General features: G+C 44.9%; 1 pseudogene; it reads right to left on the bottom strand.

The window, feature by feature from the left end:
* Positions 1 to 6,902: 6,902 nt before the first annotated feature.
* LOC139053754 (uncharacterized) lies at positions 6,903 to 15,760 on the bottom strand (annotated as a pseudogene).
* Between the last annotated feature and the right edge of the window lie 4,945 nt (positions 15,761 to 20,705).

The raw sequence follows: 20,705 nt of genomic DNA on the forward strand, positions 1-20,705 counted from the left end.
CTCCGCAACAGCCATGACTTTACAACATCACAATAATTCGGAATAGCAGTCCTGACTTGCATCAGCCCCTCACGTACGAGAATTCAAAAAAGCTTCTATGTATTACATTCAAACGGGAACAGCTATTCGATAGTTTGTAATAGTGAATTCTGAAGCGGAATAAGATTCAAACAGCAAAAATCGTTCGATTGGACTTGTATGTGCTTGTATGTTTCTACTTCATTTCGCCTGCTTGCCTTTTGTAGGAGATCACCAAACAAGCCACGGAGATTACATAGGTAAAGACTTCCCTGTCTCCCCGATTCAATGTCAGTACATATGCATTATATTTTCCCTATCACTGTTGTTCATATTAACGACCAATAATTGCCTTGATTGCTTTTCTCGGAGAGAGAGAAACAGAAGAGAGGAAAGGTAGAGGAGTTAACCGGACGCACGCCCGGTTTGCTACCCAGCACTGGGGGAGAGGGTGTGGGGACGAAAAGAGGAAGAGAGGAGATAAAGAGAGCACAGTTTCGCGCACATTTGAAAGTTCGCACCGAGTCTACACACGGTTGCCAAGACCTGTCGACTTGAAGTTTTCAACAACGCTTTCGACAACGCTTTCGTGGCTTTCTGTGCCGTCGACGTGTGCGGCCAAGGTTGATTGGTTCACCTGGGGCTGGTGCAGCTTTTAAACGAAACACGCATATTCCGGTCGGGAGCTGTCACTTTTTCAACGAGTGCATTTGGAATATTTGATAATTTTTCTCCTCCATGTATGTCTTTATATATATATATATACATATACTTATTGTCATATAAACGTCGCCATGATCTTTTTTTTCGTCATTGCCTCTGTGAATCAGTATGGCTAGAAGTAGAGAGTAATAACCTGCAGCTGCCTACCAAACGTAACATCATAATTGCATGCATTTATCGCTCACCTTCTTCCTCTTACATCGAATTTTGTAAAGAATTTGAGCAGTTACTAAACACAGTCACTGATGAAAACAAGGATATTGTGATATGTGGTGACATTAACATCAACATTATCAGCCCTGACAGTCAATGTTGCTCTGAGTACTTACGTACTTATCTTAGCTGCGGTCTCTCCTCACAAATTACAGCTCCAACGAGGTGTGAAATAGGCGGACCTAATACTTTAATTGACCATGTACTGTCTAGCATACCTACTGATCTTAGCACAGCTGGAATAGTGGAATATGCTGTAACAGACCATTACCCTATATTTTTTTGCATAGGTTCCGTAACGCCTTCTCAACCAGCAAAATATGTCAGGACTTTCTTTGATTCTAATAAATTCACTGGTATGATTCGTGCAATTGACTGGGCTGACGTGCTTGAAGAGCAATGTGGCGAAAGGGCTTTTGAATCTTTTTTCGAAAAAATATCTGAATGCTCTAACTTATGCACAAGTAACACTATGGTGACGCGTTGGTTTAGCTCACCAAGAAAGCCTTGGATTAGTGATTCTTTATTGCGGTCCATTAAAAAAAGAGATAATCTTCGTAAGAAACTTAAAGTCCAGCCATTCACTAATGCGTTGCGATTGCGCTTCCACACATATTCAAATGTTCTAACAGCCACTTTAAAAAATGTCAAGCGTAATTACTACGAAAATAAAATTAGAAAAAATGGAAGTGATACCAGACGAAACTGGCAGGTTATTAAAGAATTCTTAAACATCAGTACAACTAAAAATCGCATATCGTGTATGAAGCACAATTCTGCTAATATTACTGACCCTCAAGACATAGCTAATGTTTTCAGTGACCATTTTAGTATTGCAGACGGTAGTCAGCCTGATTCAACGTTGCTTAGTTTTCCGCGCTGTTCTCATTCATTTTACCTGTTCCCCACAACATATCTGGAAGTATGTAACACTATCAATTCTCTTAAAACTACCGGTCCGGGCCTCGACTTGATACGTCCCTCTAGCATTAAGCTTGTGTCTAACGAAATCTCACCTGCGTTAGCACATATAGTAAATAGACTATTTATAGATGGCATCTTTCCTAACCGCCTCAAGACAGGTAAAATAATCCCAGTATTTAAAAAAGGTGACCATAAGTGCACAAGTAATTATCGTCCTATCTGCATTTTGTCTTTCTTTAGTAAGGTCATCGAAAAACTTATACATAATCGCTTAACTAAGTACTTATCCAAATTTAATCTTTTAACTCCTGATCAATTTGGTTTTCGTGACAATTTTTCAACTGAATTAGCGCTTATTACATTTACCGAGAGGGTCAAAATAGCCATCGATCAAGGCCTCTTAGTTGGTGCTCTCTTTATTGATTTCACGAAGGCGTTTGATACAATTAACCATCGTATTCTTTTAAGTAAACTTGAATCATATGGCATTTCTGGACCGCCTTTACAAATAATTCGCAACTACCTAATTAACCGACAATATATAGTCGAATTTAATGGTGTCTTGTCCTCTTCAAAAACTGTAAATACAGGTGTCCCCCAGGGATCAATACTTGGGCCACTTTTATTTCTCATATTCATTAATGACTTGCCAGATATATTAACACATGCGCACTGCCTTCTTTACGCTGATGACACCACCATTTTCGCATCTGATAAAAATTTATTTGCATTGCAGGATAAACTTAACGCTGACCTAACGAATGTTCATTCATGGTGTGTAAAAAACAAGCTAACCATTAACCCATCTAAGACAACATTTATGGTATTCCATTCTTCAAAATCTTTGCACATTGATTCTATTGTAGTGTCTCTAAATAATAATGTATTTGCAAGATCCACGTCTACTAAATTTCTTGGTGTAGTACTAGATGAAAACCTAAAGTTCCAGTGTCATATTCAATCACTTATTCAAAAAATCTCATTTGGTATTCACTTCATAATAAAAACTCGCTCTTTTTTCCAGCAAACCATTCTCATGTCTTTATATTACGCGTATATACACAGTCATCTCTCATACTGCCTGTCATCTTGGGGTAATACATATACCACACATCTTCATCAGTTAGAAGTTTTGCAAAAGCAGGTATTACGATTAATTTCATTCCAATCGCATACATCTCCCTCTGCTCCAATATTCCGTTCCCTAAATGTTTTACCTTTACGCATGTTATTCAATCATAAGCTGTCGCTACTTATGTTTCGTCTTATAAATACCCAGTTTAATATTCCAGGTTTTAGTCGCTCTAGCCTCATCAATTATAACAACACAAGATTTTCAACTCAACTCAATCTTCTTCTTCCAAAAGCTAGAACTAACTATGGGAAATTTACCGTCGCGTTTTCAGGCGTTTCTGTTTGGAATTCTATACCATCTGACATGAAGACATCTACATTATTATCATTCAAACGTAGAACGAAGGAGCATTTCATGAACACTTTATCTGACGCGTAGCATAATTTAACAAACCTAGAATTAATTAGTATGTTGTTCACTTTACCATTACGCAATGTACTTGTCAATTACTGAGTTACTAAATTTTGCCTTAAATGATACTTCTCCTCGTTGTGAGCTTTACGTGCCATTTATCCTCGTTTTAATTGTTGCATGTTATTTTTAAGATTTCATCAATTATTTTTTTCTTAACTCTGTGAATATACCTGTGATATTGTTAACCGATTTTTTTTTCTATCTCATCGTTTATTTCCAATGTAGAAACTGTATAGCAATATATCACATGACTCACTGTTTGCCTCGATCCTACTATCCCCTTTTCATGTTTTGTTAGGAGGTCCCCCCGACAGTTGTTACCTCGGGACCTCCGAATGTTGTACTTATACCCATCTTGTATTTCTTTTGTCAAAAATAAATATTGATTGATTGATTGATTGATATATATATATATATATATATATATATATATATATATATATATATATATATATATATATATATATATATATATATATGTACCGTTAGGTTTACGTAGAAGTGCATTGGTCATCTGCGTCTCTTGACGCCACGCAGTCAATATCCATGTGCGACATCTCTGAATGGAGCAGCAGTTCTGTTAGGAATGGCGGAAAAGGTTTCTCGCGTGGCTGAGTGTGAGCGTCGCACAATTCAAGCAGTTCAAGCAACCACACATTGCGCCTAAGACAGAAAAAATAAATAAATCAAATGAGGCATGGATGTGCGCGCAGCCGTGTTTATCTGTACGCTAGTCATATGCTGCTTTCTCTTTTCCGTGGTCACGAGTATTGGAATTCGGCTCACTCATGTGCATGAAACACACAGGACGCGAGAGCCGACTATTTCCGTGCAGGCTTCTTCATTTGTCGTAACGCAACAATCAGTGCGCGAAATGACGTAGTCGACACGGGCACCCAAAAGCTTTCTGCTGACCTCTCTTTCATATCCAAAAAGCGGTATAATGGTACACAACAAGTCGTTCGACATGCGTATTCCTTCAGTTTCGGGCTTGTGCGCGGTGGCAGCACGACTATTTGAGAACTGCAAGGCAATCCGCGTAGCATTCCGCGCATGCGGTGATAAGGCGCCCTCTTTCGCTTCAAGCTTCAACCTGGCGTTTGGGACAACATGGTCCACATACGTGCAAGGTGCGTCCCGCAGACAAACGCCATGAACCCCATTTACATTAAGTGGAGTTCATGTGAACTAGCCGATAAATTTTGTTGACTAATGCGATGTCTCGATCGTGTTTTTTTATTGTACTTTTGCCGTAATGCTGCTTGTGTACCTCAATAATAAGCACCCTTCGTTAGTGCAGACTTATATCAAACAAATCCTCACGGTGCGATGTCTGCATATGCCGTTGATTTTTCTGCCGATGAATACATGTGACATCGCTGAATAAGTTCAGTCAAAGTCGCCTCAAGAAGAGTAATTGCGAATTTATTGATAGAAACGCGTACGCTATAGTCAACGAAGTCACCAAACGCACGGGTTAACAAAAGCGCGTGTTAGCGCTGTACCGACGACGAGCTGCCGTTCCCGCTGCAATTTTTGCAATTTTAAATTCCCCAAGGGAGCTGCTTGGATAAGTACAAAGCTAAAGTCTTGCTAGCTTTTCAGTACATTCTTTTAAATTTTACTAGAGAGAGGTGCCAAATTATATATTTAAAGGCAGAGCAGCGCCAGTCAAACTAAATGAGCGCTGGCGGCAAGGCCGGGTTTGGTCCACTGTAGCCTAAACATAATAAGAAATAATCCAGTTGAGTACAATATTCACATGCAAGAAGCGACCCCTACGTTGTGAAACCAATAAATCACTCGACGTTTTAAGTCTGCTCAGACAGCATCGAGGTGTGATGACTTCCCAAACGTGACGCGAACTTTTCAGTGGAAAATGGAACAAAAATACCATATGCAGCAACTATGAGCAATTCTCGCCCTGAACTAACTATTTTCTAAAGGCATTTTCTAAAAAGACCCAATATCTAAGATGCCCCTAGGCGAAAAGAATAAAGCTATTAAAGAAGCACTTGTTTGGTATCATTCCGATAAGACATAGCGTGATTTATACCCTTTACAAACGAGGCAGGGTGAAAACCTCGCAGCTCAATAGAATCAACAAGGGTTATGCATGAAGCAACTAGCAGCAGTTAAACATGTGCGAAGCCACGCATAAAATAGATGTAAAAATATGAAGTGCGCGACAGCTGGTGCGAGGATTTACCGGGCCACATAAAACTAACAATTTCAGTTCTTGCCAACTTCTGTAGCTTTAAAATGCCATACAATGCGCTCGTGCAGTCGTGCTGCCTAGCTAGTGCAACGCAGTAATGAAGCGGAAAACAATATAAGCGGCAAATGGCATTCCGAACTTTAGGGAAATGACTTTAAGCCTGCACTGCAGACGAACTTCGTCGCTTACGCGTCTAACTATGATCGAGTGGACAAAAACACAGACGACACAAAGGAAAGGATGAAAACAAGAAATTTCCCGCCCAAGCGACGATCCATTGCTACCGTTGCTCCCGCTGATGAGGATTTTCGGGGAATGATTAGAACCGTATCGCCGGCACGTTTTCGCCGGTATTTGAGCCCCCCACCGTGCAACAAGTCTTCGACATTCCTTGAAGCTTTGAAAACCCCACACCTGCGAAGGGTGTTGCCTATGTTGCTCTGAAAACGCGAATAAGACAGAGAAGCACTATCAACGACCCAACAAACTACGGCGCGCGGCTGGCTCCTCTCCCGTGTGTTCTGCGCAAGGCCGCCACCAGTAGCGCTTCCATCGGCGCCCACTACGCGTATAGCGGCTAGAAGCCTATCCTAGTGTCGTGAAGGCGCGAGCCGACGTGAGATACTTTGCTATGCTCCGGCAGATGGCGCCAGTGCTCGCAGGCGGGTTTCTCTTGCGGGCTCCGGCGCGCTTTTCAGCGGGCGCTCGCAAGCGACTGGCGCTTTCCGCCGATTTGCAAGTTCATAAAACAGGCACGCAATGATCTATGAGGACCAGTCAACCTTGCAGAATTAGCGAGCACTCTTATCGCGACGAGCGGTGAAATACAACTTTGTTTTGGGCTAGTTCGCCCATAGCTGGTTATGATGGCAGCGTAACTGAGATGAAGAGACACAGAAACGAGATGGTGCACTTGTCATGTGTTTCTATGTGCCTTGCCTTCGTCTCTGTTGTGCTGCCATTTTAACCAAAGTGACGGAAGCTACGCAAGCAGCCGTAATAAAATGGGGTTGGTATTTTTTTTTTCCGCGGGAGAAACGGCACTAATCAGCCCACAAGCGTGGAGAGAGAAAATTGAATGCATTCCGTTTTTCTCGTGCATATAGTCTATTGCAGCTTTACAAAATTGCACACTACGGTCCGCAAAAACGCTGTATGGGGAGAGCTTTGAAAACCTATGTTACAAGTTTTTCTTTTTTTATTGCGCAACGAAGGTAGGTATGTACAAAAGCAGGGAGCATTTTCACGACTGTCGTTCTACTGGCATCGCCTCATTTTCAGGAGCTTCTGTTTTTCTCTTTGTGTGCTCCATTCCATGTTCTTTGCTTTTGCAAAGTGCAGCCTCGTCAGGGCATAGAACTTTATTATGTTTGTTGTCAAACACCGCCCATGCTCACTGCAACCCACTTCTTTAAGCTTCACTCCCTGAAGGAAATGCAAAAGGCAGACCATACTTTCAGCATGAAGCTGATTCCTGCTGAAATACACAGTAAATGTGTCCTCAACTTTACAAATAAGCTACTCAACAGCTTTACAAGGGTAGATCAAGCCCCCACGACCAAACTGCCTTGTTAGTATAGAATTTACATCACAATCTGCGTGTAGGGGCAAAATACAAAGGCAAGAGGCATACTCTGGGCATGGAAAATTTTTTAAAGACTTTCTGACAACATAGCCAGCTATATAATATACTAATCGTCTGTCACTGTGCTTTTCGACACAGTTGTCATGATCCAACTGCTTGCCCTGTGTTTTCAACACAGATTCTGCACACCCCAAATTGCCATCATCCAATAGCTCATCAATAATTTCAGTTAGGTGGTCCGCCTTTCGTTTTCCAACATCAGATGGCTTTAAGAGTGCGGTTACCAAATTTCCTGGTGAGTTCCCATTTTTAGGATGCCTTGGCAGACTGTAGAATGGCAAACTGTTTATTATAATTAAAAAGTGTTCAGGCGAAGGATGGTCGTTACAACCAAAGGATTGCCTTACGACACCAAACATATATTCAATTTTGTCCTGACTAAGATTAGCTGTTAATAAGTACTTGTAGCCTAGTGAGCTACTTGAGTAGTGTAAAAGGGACAGGGTATTTTTATTGTCACACGCAGACCAAGTGCAGTTCCTGAGCTAAGAAATCCACCACCATGCTTGGCAGCATAATCTTCCCATTCTGCAAGGAATGCAATGAACTCTTCAAGAAACATTGCACTTAGAGAGTTGGGTCGGAGGCCCTTAGATGGTGTTCTTGACTTCATTATAAATATTAACTTTTCCATAAGCTTCCCACCTCTTTTGTCGGCTTAGTTGTTCTAAAGTGCCTGTCCAAAGGAACTTTATAGAAAAAAAATCCCCTTTAGTACCTCCTCGCTAAATAGCTGGAAGGCTATTTAGCGAGGAGGTACACGCGCATTTTTTAAAATGCATTTGGATGAATGTGCGAGTGGGTAATGTGTAGCATTACTTTAAGAGTTAGTGAATGTTAGTGAATCAATGTGCTTCTTCCATGCTTCTATGAATACATCTGCATTGGCATGGCCACTTGGAATTTGTACACCTTCAGTTACAAAAGCATTCCGTACACATTTAACCAAGTGCGGAAAATCGGAAATAAAAAGGAGGCTTCTTCCTGGGTCAACTGGTTGGGGGACTCTGCACGTTATTTTCTTCATGGAAGCTGCGGAAGTAAAGAGAATTGTGGTAATGAGAGCAACTCATCAAGCAATAGAGGATTAAGTACAAATGTGAGGACCCAAACTGCTTAGTTTTAATGCCAAACAGCTTCCACAGACTCCGATTCCAAGGGGCACTGTCACTGGTCCAGTAGTGAACAAAGCGACCAGACCTCTCAGCCAATATAGTGGCCTCCACAAGAATTTTCGACAAAACAGCAGCTTTGACATTGCCCTTGGCAGCAAAAACTCCAAGGATCTGGGTCCACTTTCCTACAAAAAGAAGTTTCTTTTCTGCAACGCATTCACATGCTAGAAGAAAGAGATAATGCTCGCAAGAAACCTAAGTACCCTGCGCGAGAAGCCAAGATAATGCAGACCCTAAGCGAACAAGATGGCGAGGCAATCTAAAGAGGAAGATGACTACAAGCAACACCCACGGCTCAAAATTTGGCAATGGAACTGTCATTCTATTCGAAGTAAGAGAAGCAACCTTGTACAATTCTGCAAGCAGTTTGACCCAGACATTATAGCCTTACAAGAAACCGAAATAGAAGACTTCAAGGTCAGTGGTTACCTCACTCACGTCACTGACGGTAAAACGAGGACAGCAATCCTGACCAAGAAAGCCATCAACGCTCAACGACACGACATCCAACACCGCATCGAACACACCCTCGTCGAAATCGTACCCGAGAAAAAACAGCAGCAAAGCCTCTTTGTGTTAAACGTGTACAGCCCACCAAAGGACCACCTAAAGGATCTAGACAAGCATATGAGAGAGGTGAAGAAGCTGAGCAAGGGTAACGGGCTGATAGTCGTCGGAGATTTTAATGCTCCCCATGTGGCCTGGGGTTATGCGGCCTCAAAGAAAAAAGGAGAAGATGTGCACAACGTAGCCCAACAACACCTCCTCACGCTACTGAACGACCCGCAGACACCCACGCGCATCGGCAACAGTGTATCAAGAAACACCAGCCCCGACCTCACATTCGTACACGGACTCAAACAGTATGTGTGGAGCTGCATGGACGAGAATCTTGGTAGCGACGATTATATAGTGCAAACGATCATTCCGCACCACAAAGCAATGATGAAGATAGGAAAAGCCAAGATCACGGACTGGCAGGCCTTTCGCAAAGATGAGAGTGCCATTAATGCGACGATAGACGACATAAGAATATGGATCAGAGGAGTCGTGGAAAGAGCCGAGAAGCATACGAGGACAATCCAGCTGTCGCAAATCACCCCCGTGGTCGAGCCGCACTTACTCCACCTGTGGGAGGCGCGGAGGGGTCTCGCCAAACGCTGGCAGCGTAACAAGTGCAACCGGAAACTCAAAATTCGAATCTCTAAGCTGATCAAGGAAACGCAAGAGTACTCTGAACAACTTGAAAGAAAGAACTGGCGCGAAACATGCAACAAACTTCAAGGTACCTTAAGCAGCAAGCGCACTTGGGCGGTGCTCAAGACTCTCCTATCAAAGAAGGAGAACAAGAACGCCGCAAAACAGAAAATGCAGCGACTCATACACAACCACCCGGGGAAAGAGGAAGACATTATCAGAGAAGTGAAGGAGAAGTTCCTCGGTACTGAGCGAAACATAACTGTAGATTCGCACTTCGACGAGTATCGAGGCAACCCAAATATAGAACTGGATCGGCCCTTCACAGAAGCAGAAATCGAGAGGGCCTTGAGCAAGCTCACCCGCAACACGGCGCCGGGGTACGACAGAATAAACAACAAGACACTCCGGAACCTTGACGGACCCTCTGTAGACGCGCTCTTAAAATACATCAACGAGTGCTGGCAACAAGGTAAAGTACCACCGGAATGGAAACATGCCGAGGTAACCACGATACCTAAACCCAACAAGCCCATCAGCGTGCAGAACCTTCGACCTATATCCCTAACCTCGTGTGCTGGAAAACTCTACGAGCACATGGTGCACAACCGCATGATCGACTATCTCGAAGACAACAAACACGTACCAAGCACTATGTTCGGATTTCGGGCTCACCTGTCCGCGCAAGACGTGTTGCTGCAAATCAAGGAAAAAGTCATCGACAAGCTGGACACGCACAGCAAAAGAGCCATCCTCGCACTTGACGTGAAAGGGGCTTTCGACAACGTGTCACATGAAGCCATACTGCAGCACCTCAACGTATATAACTGCGGTGAAAAAGTATATAATTACATCAAAGCTTTTCTGAAAGAACGTACAGCCACAGTGGGGATAGGCAACTTACGCTCTGAGAAATTCGACATACCGCGAAAGGGAACGCCACAAGGCTCCGTCATTTCGCCGATGCTATTCAATCTGGCGATCAGCTCACTACCAAAGCAACTGAAGCAAATAGAAGGGATTGGTCACACAATATATGCTGACGACCTCACCATCTGGACTATGGGAGGGTCGACAGGTCAACAGCTCCTAAACAAACTCATCACCATTAGCTCTCTTTACATACCCCCACATTACAAATTAACGAAACATGAATTTCAATCCTATATAGATCAATTGCCAGAACCTTATGTTGTTCTTGGCGATTTCAATGCGCATAGCACCTTGTGGGGAGACTCTCGCATCGATACGCGAGGTCGTCTCGTTGAACAGTTCCTTTTTTCTTCTGGAGCGTGCCTTCTAAATAAGAAAGAACCCACATATTACTCTCTTGCAAACAGATCCTTTTCGTCAATAGATCTTAGTATAGTTTCCGCGTCTATACTGCCTGAACTCAAATGGGAAGGTACGAGCAATCCTTACGGGAGCGATCACTTCCGCGTACTGCTAAGATCACACAAAGAAAACGAATATCCACCATACGCTCCTAGGTGGAAGATTGAGACAGCTGATTGGGAGAAATTTCGATCTATAAGTAGTATCTCATGGGCTGACCTGTCTTCGTTAGGAATTGACGCTGCAGTCGAGTTTTTTACAGCATTCATAATAGATGTCGCATTTAAATGCATATCAGAAGTAAAAGGCTTGGCCTGCAAACGGCGTGTCCCATGGTGGAACGACGATTGTGGGATCGCTCGTAAAAAACAGAACAGGGCGTGGGGGTTGCTACGCGCTTCTCCCACTGCAGAGAATCTAGTCAACTTTAAAAAAAGTAAAATCCGAAGGCAGGCGAACCCGCCGATAGGCCAGACGAGAAAGGTGGCAGAAGTTTATATGGAATATTAACTCGTTCAGAGATGAGGCAAAAGCCTGGAACAGGGTCAATAGGATAAGAGGGCAACAGGCACATGCACTCCCTTTGGTAAACACAGAAGGCGATACCCTACAAGATCAGGCAGACTCACTTGGGGAATATTTTGAGAGCGTTTCAAGTCCAACAAATTATACACAATCCTTTCTCAAATACAAACAAACAGAAAAACGTAAGCCATTAACAAGAAAAGGTCGAGAGAATGAGCCTTACAACCGTCCTTTTTGTATTGCCGAATTGAGAGCTGCCTTGAGCGCATGCAACAGCTCCGCACCAGGATCTGATAGAATCATGTATGAAATGCTCAACCACTTACACAATGACACGCAGGTTACACTACTCACACTTTTCAACACCATTTGGGATGCAGGGTACCTTCCAGCTGCATGGAAGGAAGCCATCGTGATCCCTGTTTTGAAACAAGGCAAGGACCCTTCCTCAGTGGCAAGTTACCGCCCGATAGCCCTCACAAGTTGCATTTGTAAGGTGTTCGAAAAAATGATAAATCGGCGACTCATCTTTTTCCTTGAACAGAGCAAAATTCTTGATCCGTATCAGCGCGGCTTCCGAGAAGGACGACGCTCCACAACTGACCACCTTGTACGTGTAGAAGCAAATATCCGGGACGCATTTGTACACAAACAATTCTTCTTATCCATATTCCTCGATATGGAGAAGGCGTACGATACGACGTGGCGTTACGGAATCTTAAGAGACTTGTCAGAAATGGGCATCCACGGTAATATGCATAATATAATAGAAAGCTATCTGTCAAATCGTACCTTCCGGGTAAAAGTCGGCAATGGACTCTCACGCACTTTTACGCAAGAAACGGGCGTACCCCAAGGAGGCGTGCTCAGCTGCACGCTCTTTATCGTGAAGATGAACACGCTTCGTGCTTCATTACCACCCGCCATCTTTTACTCTGTCTACGTGGACGACATTCAAATAGCTTTCAAATCTTGTAACCTCGCAGTCTGCGAGAGACAGGTACAGCATGGCCTGAACAAAGTCTCAGTGTGGGCAGACAAGAATGGATTTAAGATCAATCCTAACAAAAGCTCTTGCGTTCTTTTTACAAGAAAGAGAGGCCTGGTTCCGGATCCTTCCTTAGAACTGTGTCGACAACGAATACCTATCAGCAAAGAGCACAAATTCCTAGGTATCATACTTGACTACAGACTCACTTTCGTCTCCCACATTAAACATCTTAGAGAAAAATGTCTGAAAACAATGAACATAATGAAACTTCTATCCCAGACTACGTGGGGTAGTGACAGGAAGTGATTAATGAATCTATATAAAAGCCTCATTCGATCGCGACTAGACTATGGTGCCGTGATTTATCACTCTGCCGCCCCGAGCGCACCAAAGATGCTAGACCCAGTGCACCATTTAGGAATCCGAATGGCCACTGGCGCTTTCAGAACGAGTCCCATACAAAGTCTATATGTAGAATCAAATGAATGGTCTCTCCACCTACAGAGATCATACATCAGCTTTACATATTTCCTTAAAATACGCTCCAATCCTGAACATCCATGTTTTCATAACGTTACCGATATGACGTGCGCTACACTTTTCAGCAATCGTCCCTCCATAAGACAGCCTTTCTCGCTGCGTGTGAAGGAGCTTAGCGATGAAATGGATGTCCCACTCCTCGAGCATCGATTAATGCACCTAACCAAGCTCTTACCTCCTTGGGAGTGGCAGGTGATACAGTGTGACATATCCTTTATAAAAGTTACAAAGCACGCTCCTGAGGCCGAAATCCGAATGCATTTCCTAGAGCTCCAGCACAAGCACTCCTGCGCAGAGTTCTACACAGATGCTTCGAAGTCAAATGCCGGGGTATCCTATGCAGCCGTCGGCCCATCGTTTTCGGAATCCGATGTACTGCATTCGGAAACAAGTATCTTTACGGCCGAGGCCTACGCATTACTCTCTGCTGTAAAGCACATAAGAAAATCGAAACTTCCAAAAGCAGCGATCTATACAGACTCTCTCAGCGTCGTGAAGGCCTTAATGTCACTCAGCAAACATAAAAATCCCGTATTTAATGAACTATATTCGGTCTTGTGCAAAGCGTACTCATCTAACCAGAATATCATAATATGCTGGGTCCCTGGCCATAGGGGAATCGAAGGTAACGTTCTGGCGGACGAGATGGCCACGTCAATCACATTGCAAGCTGTTAACCCTACCGCTGCAGTGCCTGTCACAGATCTGAGGCATTTCTTGCGAAGGAGGCTGCGAGATCACTGGCAACACATATGGGATGCGGAAACGGATAATAAGCTCCACCTGATAAAACCACAGTTAGGATTTTGGCCGTCTACTACAAAATCACGCCGAACAGATGTCCTATTCTGTCGTCTCAGAATAGGACACACGTTTGGCACCCATAATTTCCTACTCACCGGAAGTGAGCCTCCAGCCTGTGGGAGATGCGGAGAGAGGCTGACCGTCCTCCATGTCCTCCTGGAGTGTCGGAAAGCCGAATCTGACAGAAAGAAACACTTTCCGTTAGCATACCGGCAGCATATTCCCCTTCATCCTGTAATGTTACTCGGCCCAGAACCACTCTTCGACACTAACGCAGTCCTAAGTTATCTGAAAGATGTTGTGTTGCATATTGTTAGCCCCACATGTTCGTAGCGTCTCCTCTTTTCAGAGGATGGCGCTGTGATAGTTCTTTCGTATAGCACGTGCCTCTAGGCCCTTGTGTTTCAAGGGCTCTGGCGAGGCAACAGTTCTCCAGGCATTTTTACCATCTCATATATTTTCTATTCTGCATCATTCTTTTACGATGGATTTTAATGTTCATAGTATTCGTCATCTGTCATCGCCATAATTTTATAGCAAGTAGATTTTACGCACTCTACAGCGACTATTTTTAGGCCACTTTACAGCCAAGTCACATCTTCCACCATACATCGTCAACATCACCACTTGTCATGGCGCTCTTTAGCCAAGCCTGGCCCTTGCGCCACAAAACACCACATATCATCATCATCATTCTTACATATTCATAAAGCTTGTGACTCTTCATGCGCATGAGTATGCACTCAAACACCCATGTTTTGTCATACAACATGCCTCTCGTTGACTTTCTAGTGGCCGCCTCTAAACATGCTTTCACAGCGAGGCGTTGCTTCGGAGGAAGACCTTTTATTCTGTCGTCCAAAATTCCAGAAGAAATATTCTGGTTGGTTGTTCTAAGGTCTTGTACACTCCTTTGTGCTTGCTCCAGTCTTTTCTTTGTTCGGAACAATTGAAGCGATTTCCTGGCCATGCGACGCTTGAAATTTGTCTTTGCTTGCTTTTTCTTCAATCTACACATTTGGTTTTTGACAAGTTTCCTGGTACATTTGCAGTGCAAACAGGGCTTTCCATCGGGGCTGACCCCACGGCAGTTTTTTGCGAAGTGCTCTGAACCAAACTGCATGCACTGACCGCCGGTGACAGGCTCAATACCATATCCTGGACAAAGTTGTAGTTCGTCGACCTTCTTCAATGCCTGGGCAGCATTGCATTCGTTGTTTACACAGAACTCTTCTGTTTTATTGCCGCGGCAAAACACGGTGCAAATATGAGAATTTTGCTGCGTAGCAGCAGCTTCCGTGGACGTCGAAAAAGTAACGTGTTTTAAGACACGGTCATCGCTGGGATGCGTGCCGGTGTGCCACGCGAAGCACAAAACAGTGACATCACATGGCAGTGAAATCTTGCTGCAGAATGCCGACGGTAATTCGATTTCTTCGAACGGGCGCGGTCTTTGCGGCGTTTCATCAGTGCAGTCCTGTGTTTCAACGGCTTCAGCTTGGTCGTTGTTCGGAGCCTTGCGTTTCGCTGGCGGGGTATCGCTGTTGGCCATGTTTCTTTCTGCTCTCTTTTTCGGTAGTTGCTTCGTGAGATTAGGTGGTGCGTCCGGAACAATAGTAGAAATGACGTCCTCAGTAAGCGCCGGACGATCACGGTCGAGCTCTACAATGTCGACATTAATTACGTGCTTGAACTTCCTTTGGATGAACCGCTCCTCGAAGTGGCGAGAGCACACAACACAACTTTCACTCAGCACTTTATCGTCTCTCTTGAAGTTCCTCGCCCATGCCTTCAAGCGAACAGGGTCGGATGGAGCGCGGAACAACGACACCTTTTCTATAGACGACTTGTAACCGCCCTTACAAAGTGGAACAAAACATGTCCTCTCTTTTTTTGAAGGCATTGTCACAGAAGTTCAGAACGTCGCATCGCACCAAGCCGTGGCACTACGGTGTCAAAGAAAATAAAGGCTGGAACAAAGTGAACTACGTCGGTACACGGGCTACCCAAAACTGTCGACGACTTGTGTCTGCATTCCTTCGGCTGGCGTCGGTAACCCGCCACAGAAGCGCAGCGCCCTCTTCGAACTACCCCGCCAAGCATCCAAACTGGTTTCTCCGGCGCTTCGGAAAAGGGCAACCGCTCCTGACAATAGGAGAACTTCCTAGCCTCCATAGGTCTCCTCGATTTGGCTGCACTTTTTGCACTAGTCCAGAAAAGTGCCGTGCCAGTGCTGCGCCAGTTCTTGAAGTGTGAGTGTAGCGCGACACTAGCGCTTTCGGTGCAGCGGTTAAATCGAGGAGAAAAGTGCAGAAACGTACAGGCCTTCGTCTGCTGCGGCTGGGCGGCTGTGGCTTTTCTTTTGTTGGTGTGTGCCGCTAGCGTGTGCGTTCAAACGTGTGCGCAATTATTACTAGTTTTAAGAACACGGATACGCTGTGCATTTGTTCGAAATGGCGTCTTTGTTGGCAACGGCTATGGAACTCGTTGACTCCGACAGTGACGGGGAATTCGACGCAGCTCTTTCCGTTGCGTTGTGCAAAGTGGCACGGGTCGACCGTCACCGAATCAACGGGTACTTTGAGAAGGTCACAACTGAATACTTGGACTTTGAATTCAAAATGCTGTTTAGGCTTTCGCGTGAGACTTTTGACAGTCTGTGCGCGTGGTTCAGGTTGTCGCCATTCTACCCGAAAAGTGTCTCCGGCCGTCCGCAGATCACAGCAGAAAAGACTTGCCTCATAACTTTGAGCTACCTTGGTGCACAAACAAGCATGTACTCGGTGGCAGATAGATTCGACGTTTCTGAATCATCAGTTGTGCTGTGCATGCAGAGAGCGCTCAATTTTCTACAGGCGATCAGCGCTAAAGTGATATGCTGGCCTAGCGCTGCCGACATGGCCCGCAGCAAAATGGCCTTCCTGACAAAAAGCGGCGGGAAAGGCCCCCGCAACACCGTGGGATGCTTTGATGGCAGCCACATCAAGATTCTTAAACTGCATCATACATAAACAGGAAGAAGTGGGCGTCTATAATCCGCCAAGCAGGTTGCAACGACCAAAACAGATTTTTGGATGTCTTTATTGGCTTCCCTGGTTCTGCGCATGACGCCTGGGTGTTGAGAGGAAGCACCTTCTTTGAAGAGGCTGCAGCCAAGTGCGGTGACTTTTATATACTTGGAGATTCAGCATACCCCTTGCTGCCTTGGCTTATGACGCCATACAAGGACAACGGCTCCAGCTTTCCAACATGGAAAAAAAATTCAACAAGTTTCACAGTCAGCAAAGGGTGGCCATTGAGAACTGCTTTGGACTATTGAAGCAACGCTTCAGAAGGCTGTATCTTGTTGATGCCAAGACAGTTATGCAGGGTTGTCTCATTGTTATGGGAACATGTGTACTTCACAACATGTGCAATTCTGAAAGAGACTTCATTGCAGAACTTGCAGACCTGCCCCCTCACGACGATGTTGGCAATGATAATGAGCCAAGCGAATGCGACACATCCACATTGCAATGTGAAAGCCGAAGGCGACGCATTGCCCAACATCAATGCTAAAGTGCACATGGGAATAACGTGAAAACAAACTGCCGGTGTAGGAGTACTTATTTATTGCCCTCGGCAGCGCGTACAAGACGTTCAAGTAGTTTCATTTTTTCGTCGTGCTGCTTGTTTCGCAGCGATGGCTTCCTGCAAAACACTGATCAGGCTGCCAATCGACGAGCCCCTGTGGCGGCCACCACCACGACCTCTCCTGGGTTCAACTTCACTTCTGCGGGGTGCTTGTAGCTCCTCGGCTGGTGCCTCCTCAGCTGGGTCATCAGCTGGCCCATTTTCCGGCAGGATGTTTTCGCCATTCCTGTTACTTCCATGAATAAAGTTTTATTAATGTCAACAAGTGTCAAATTGTTTTGTACATGTTCTGGGTACCGTCAACTCACACCAATGCTGTAATCAGAAGCAGTGTTACGGTAAAGTGCAAATATTCTTACAGCTGAATACATCTTCATTGCAAAGAGGATTCAATTGCACGTGGAGAAACAGACGAGGTCACATTAGTGACCTCATCCTGTGATAATAAATGGTCCGTGTATGCCGTACTAATGGAAGCAGTGTTTTACCACAAAAACGTGGATTTACACAGCAAGTTTAGGGTCTGCTAACAATTCTGTACAAATAATAAATTGTCCTTGCATGCCACACTAATGGGAGCAGTGTCTTAAGTAAAAAATATGCACGCACACAATATGCAAGTTTAAAGCTGGCTAAGAGCTATGTGTGAATGCACATAAAGTGGAATTGAAATATGCTGTCAGCAAAATTTGCATGCATGATCAGGTGACGTTTTAGAATTGTTTTGAGGATAAGATACAGATAATGCTAAATGAAAACTTACGCAACAATCCTCACCGGGGCGAGCAGTGCGACAGGGGTGATGTGGTGCTCCCGCTCCAACACTTCGGAAAGCTCTCTGTTAAGAAACCGCATTCAAAAAAATTATGCTGGGTCGGGACATGAGTAAAACAATGATGTGAAAACGTCTGCTGCCCATACCCTTCGTACTCGCAGGCTGCACGGGAATGGCTGGATGAACTATTCCTTATTTTTGTTTTCTTATACGCTCGTTCCATTGATTTCCATTTGTTTTCCACTTGCAGAGGCGTCATATGACATCAGAACTCCTGATTAATCTCATGGGCCAGTTTCTCCCACATAGCCTTTTTGGTCCTGTGGAAAAAATTCATGTATTAGTACCTGGAAATTAGTTCGAACTTCGGCATTATTCAGAAAGCATGACCAAGCGCGGTTTTCACACCTTTCTGAATCATATATGGTACAACGTTTCAAACGACGGACCGATGTGGTTTCGCGTAAACTTAATGTCGTGGTAGCGGTAAGCTCGTAAAAATTAATACAAACGACTGTGACCTGTGGGAAAATCCCGGCCTCTAGTGCACTTGGCAGCAGCCGAACTCGAAAAGCGCCCTTAACAAGATGCTGCGTACACATCCTGAAGAAAACTGGCGTCCGTGCTGCGTTACTAATAACAAGCGCAGCTGCAGCTGCGTTATGTGATGTTTTATCGTGCATACACAGCAATTACCGAAGCGTGCACAAGATTAGTAGCGCTTCTCTAGTTGCCATTTGACATGTTGGTAGCAATGTAGGCGACTTACCTGAAGCCGCCCTTCTTGCCAATTACCTCCTTGAATTCCTTATATTTTGTGATAAGGAACTTTGATTTGTTGGGGTTCCACACCTCGCGTTCACTGTCTGCGGACAGTGGCGGCGGCGTGGATGTCGGCGGCAGTGTGGCCATAGATGGTGTTGCTATCGAAGGCACGGCCTGACTGGCGACATCAAAGCCAGCCGCTGCCGCAAGCGGAGGTGACACTGGCGCTGCCTCATGTCCAATGGTGATGTGAAGGCCATCTAAGCAAAAAGAAAAGTTGTAGCGAATCAATACAAACGTTCCGATCGCCAACGTGTTGAAATAACAGCACTCACCTTCTGTCTCATACAGAAATGCTCCGTCGTACTGCACGTGACAGCCATTCTCTGTCACGGGAAACACTGCCGTTTCTATCCCGTCTACCAATACCCGCATGGCCACGGAGCCGTACGCGTCGTCTGCCATCAAGCGCCTTGCACTACGTGCACGAGAAAGGAACTCACGCGGCGTCTAGTGCCGAAGTGTGCATGAACTCGTGCAACACGACGTCAAATAGAGTGCCGAAGTGCAGGTGGCGCTAGCTGCACTGGCAAATCGAGTGCTAGAGTGCAGCACCCCCTGAACTAGTGCAGAAAGTGTAGCCAAATCGAGACCTCATAGCTCTATCCTGGACATTCCGCCATGTTCTTAGAGGCGTAACGTAAACGCGACGCGTTCAAAATGGCGCTGATAACCCCGTTTCGCTTTCGTAACGTGATGCAAACTTGACGTTTTACCTAAGAAATTGAAATGAAGGATCCTAACCTAACGTTCTCGATAAAACAAAGCAGTCTTGCTCCCAACTAAAAATAAAGCAGCTATCTCAAAGCGTACGATTATTCCGTCGAAAATGCTTCTGCTTCCGTCGCCTGCTTCATTGGGTAGGATTCGTGTCCCCGGGAAATGGAATGAGTCATCGTATGTTGGTGCCAACGCGCTTGTTTTCTACCTCTAGGCAACGTACCCGACCGACCAGTGGTGATGAGCACACGTTCTAGGCCACGTTATCGCTATCTCGCGAAACGCAAGTGACTCAGCCCGACTCGGCTGGCTGAGGAACGGCCGAATATCCCCAATAGCGTTGCGCGCGCTAGAGATATCCTCTAGCGCGACGCAAGCGCCGGCGCTGCCGTCTCTCTTGTTCAGTTCGGTGGTTACTCGCACCACGGGAGGAAACTTCAAGGCGCCGCCTAGCGTACATTCTTTTTTATAAATTAAAAAGACGCCGTTCATAACTTTTGATTGTGCAAAATGAATCAATCTTGATTACAATTCAAATGCAGCTGTGAAAAGTGGACAAAATTGCCGAAAGTTTGCTATATTCAACCAATATTATTTCGTATAAACGCGTTCTTTTAAAAAATGGTGGCCCCAAACACAAATGCCAAGACCACCCGAGAGCGATGCAAATACTATGAGCACGCATTATGAACAAAAGATTTTCATAGCGCCAAAGGACGGGGAAAATGTGGCAATACGCATTCCTCTGGGCTGCCATTGTATATGGCTGCTGAGTAGCGTAATTCGCGCGGCTCGTCACACCAAAAATTATGGCGGAACATCTGAGCAATGGCGGCCAAGATTAACGTCACGCATCGTCAAAATGACGTTTACGAAACAGCCCTTCCTTTGACGC

This window comes from Dermacentor albipictus, unplaced genomic scaffold (genome assembly GCF_038994185.2).
Source record: "Dermacentor albipictus isolate Rhodes 1998 colony unplaced genomic scaffold, USDA_Dalb.pri_finalv2 scaffold_187, whole genome shotgun sequence".
NCBI lineage: Eukaryota > Metazoa > Arthropoda > Arachnida > Ixodida > Ixodidae > Dermacentor > Dermacentor albipictus.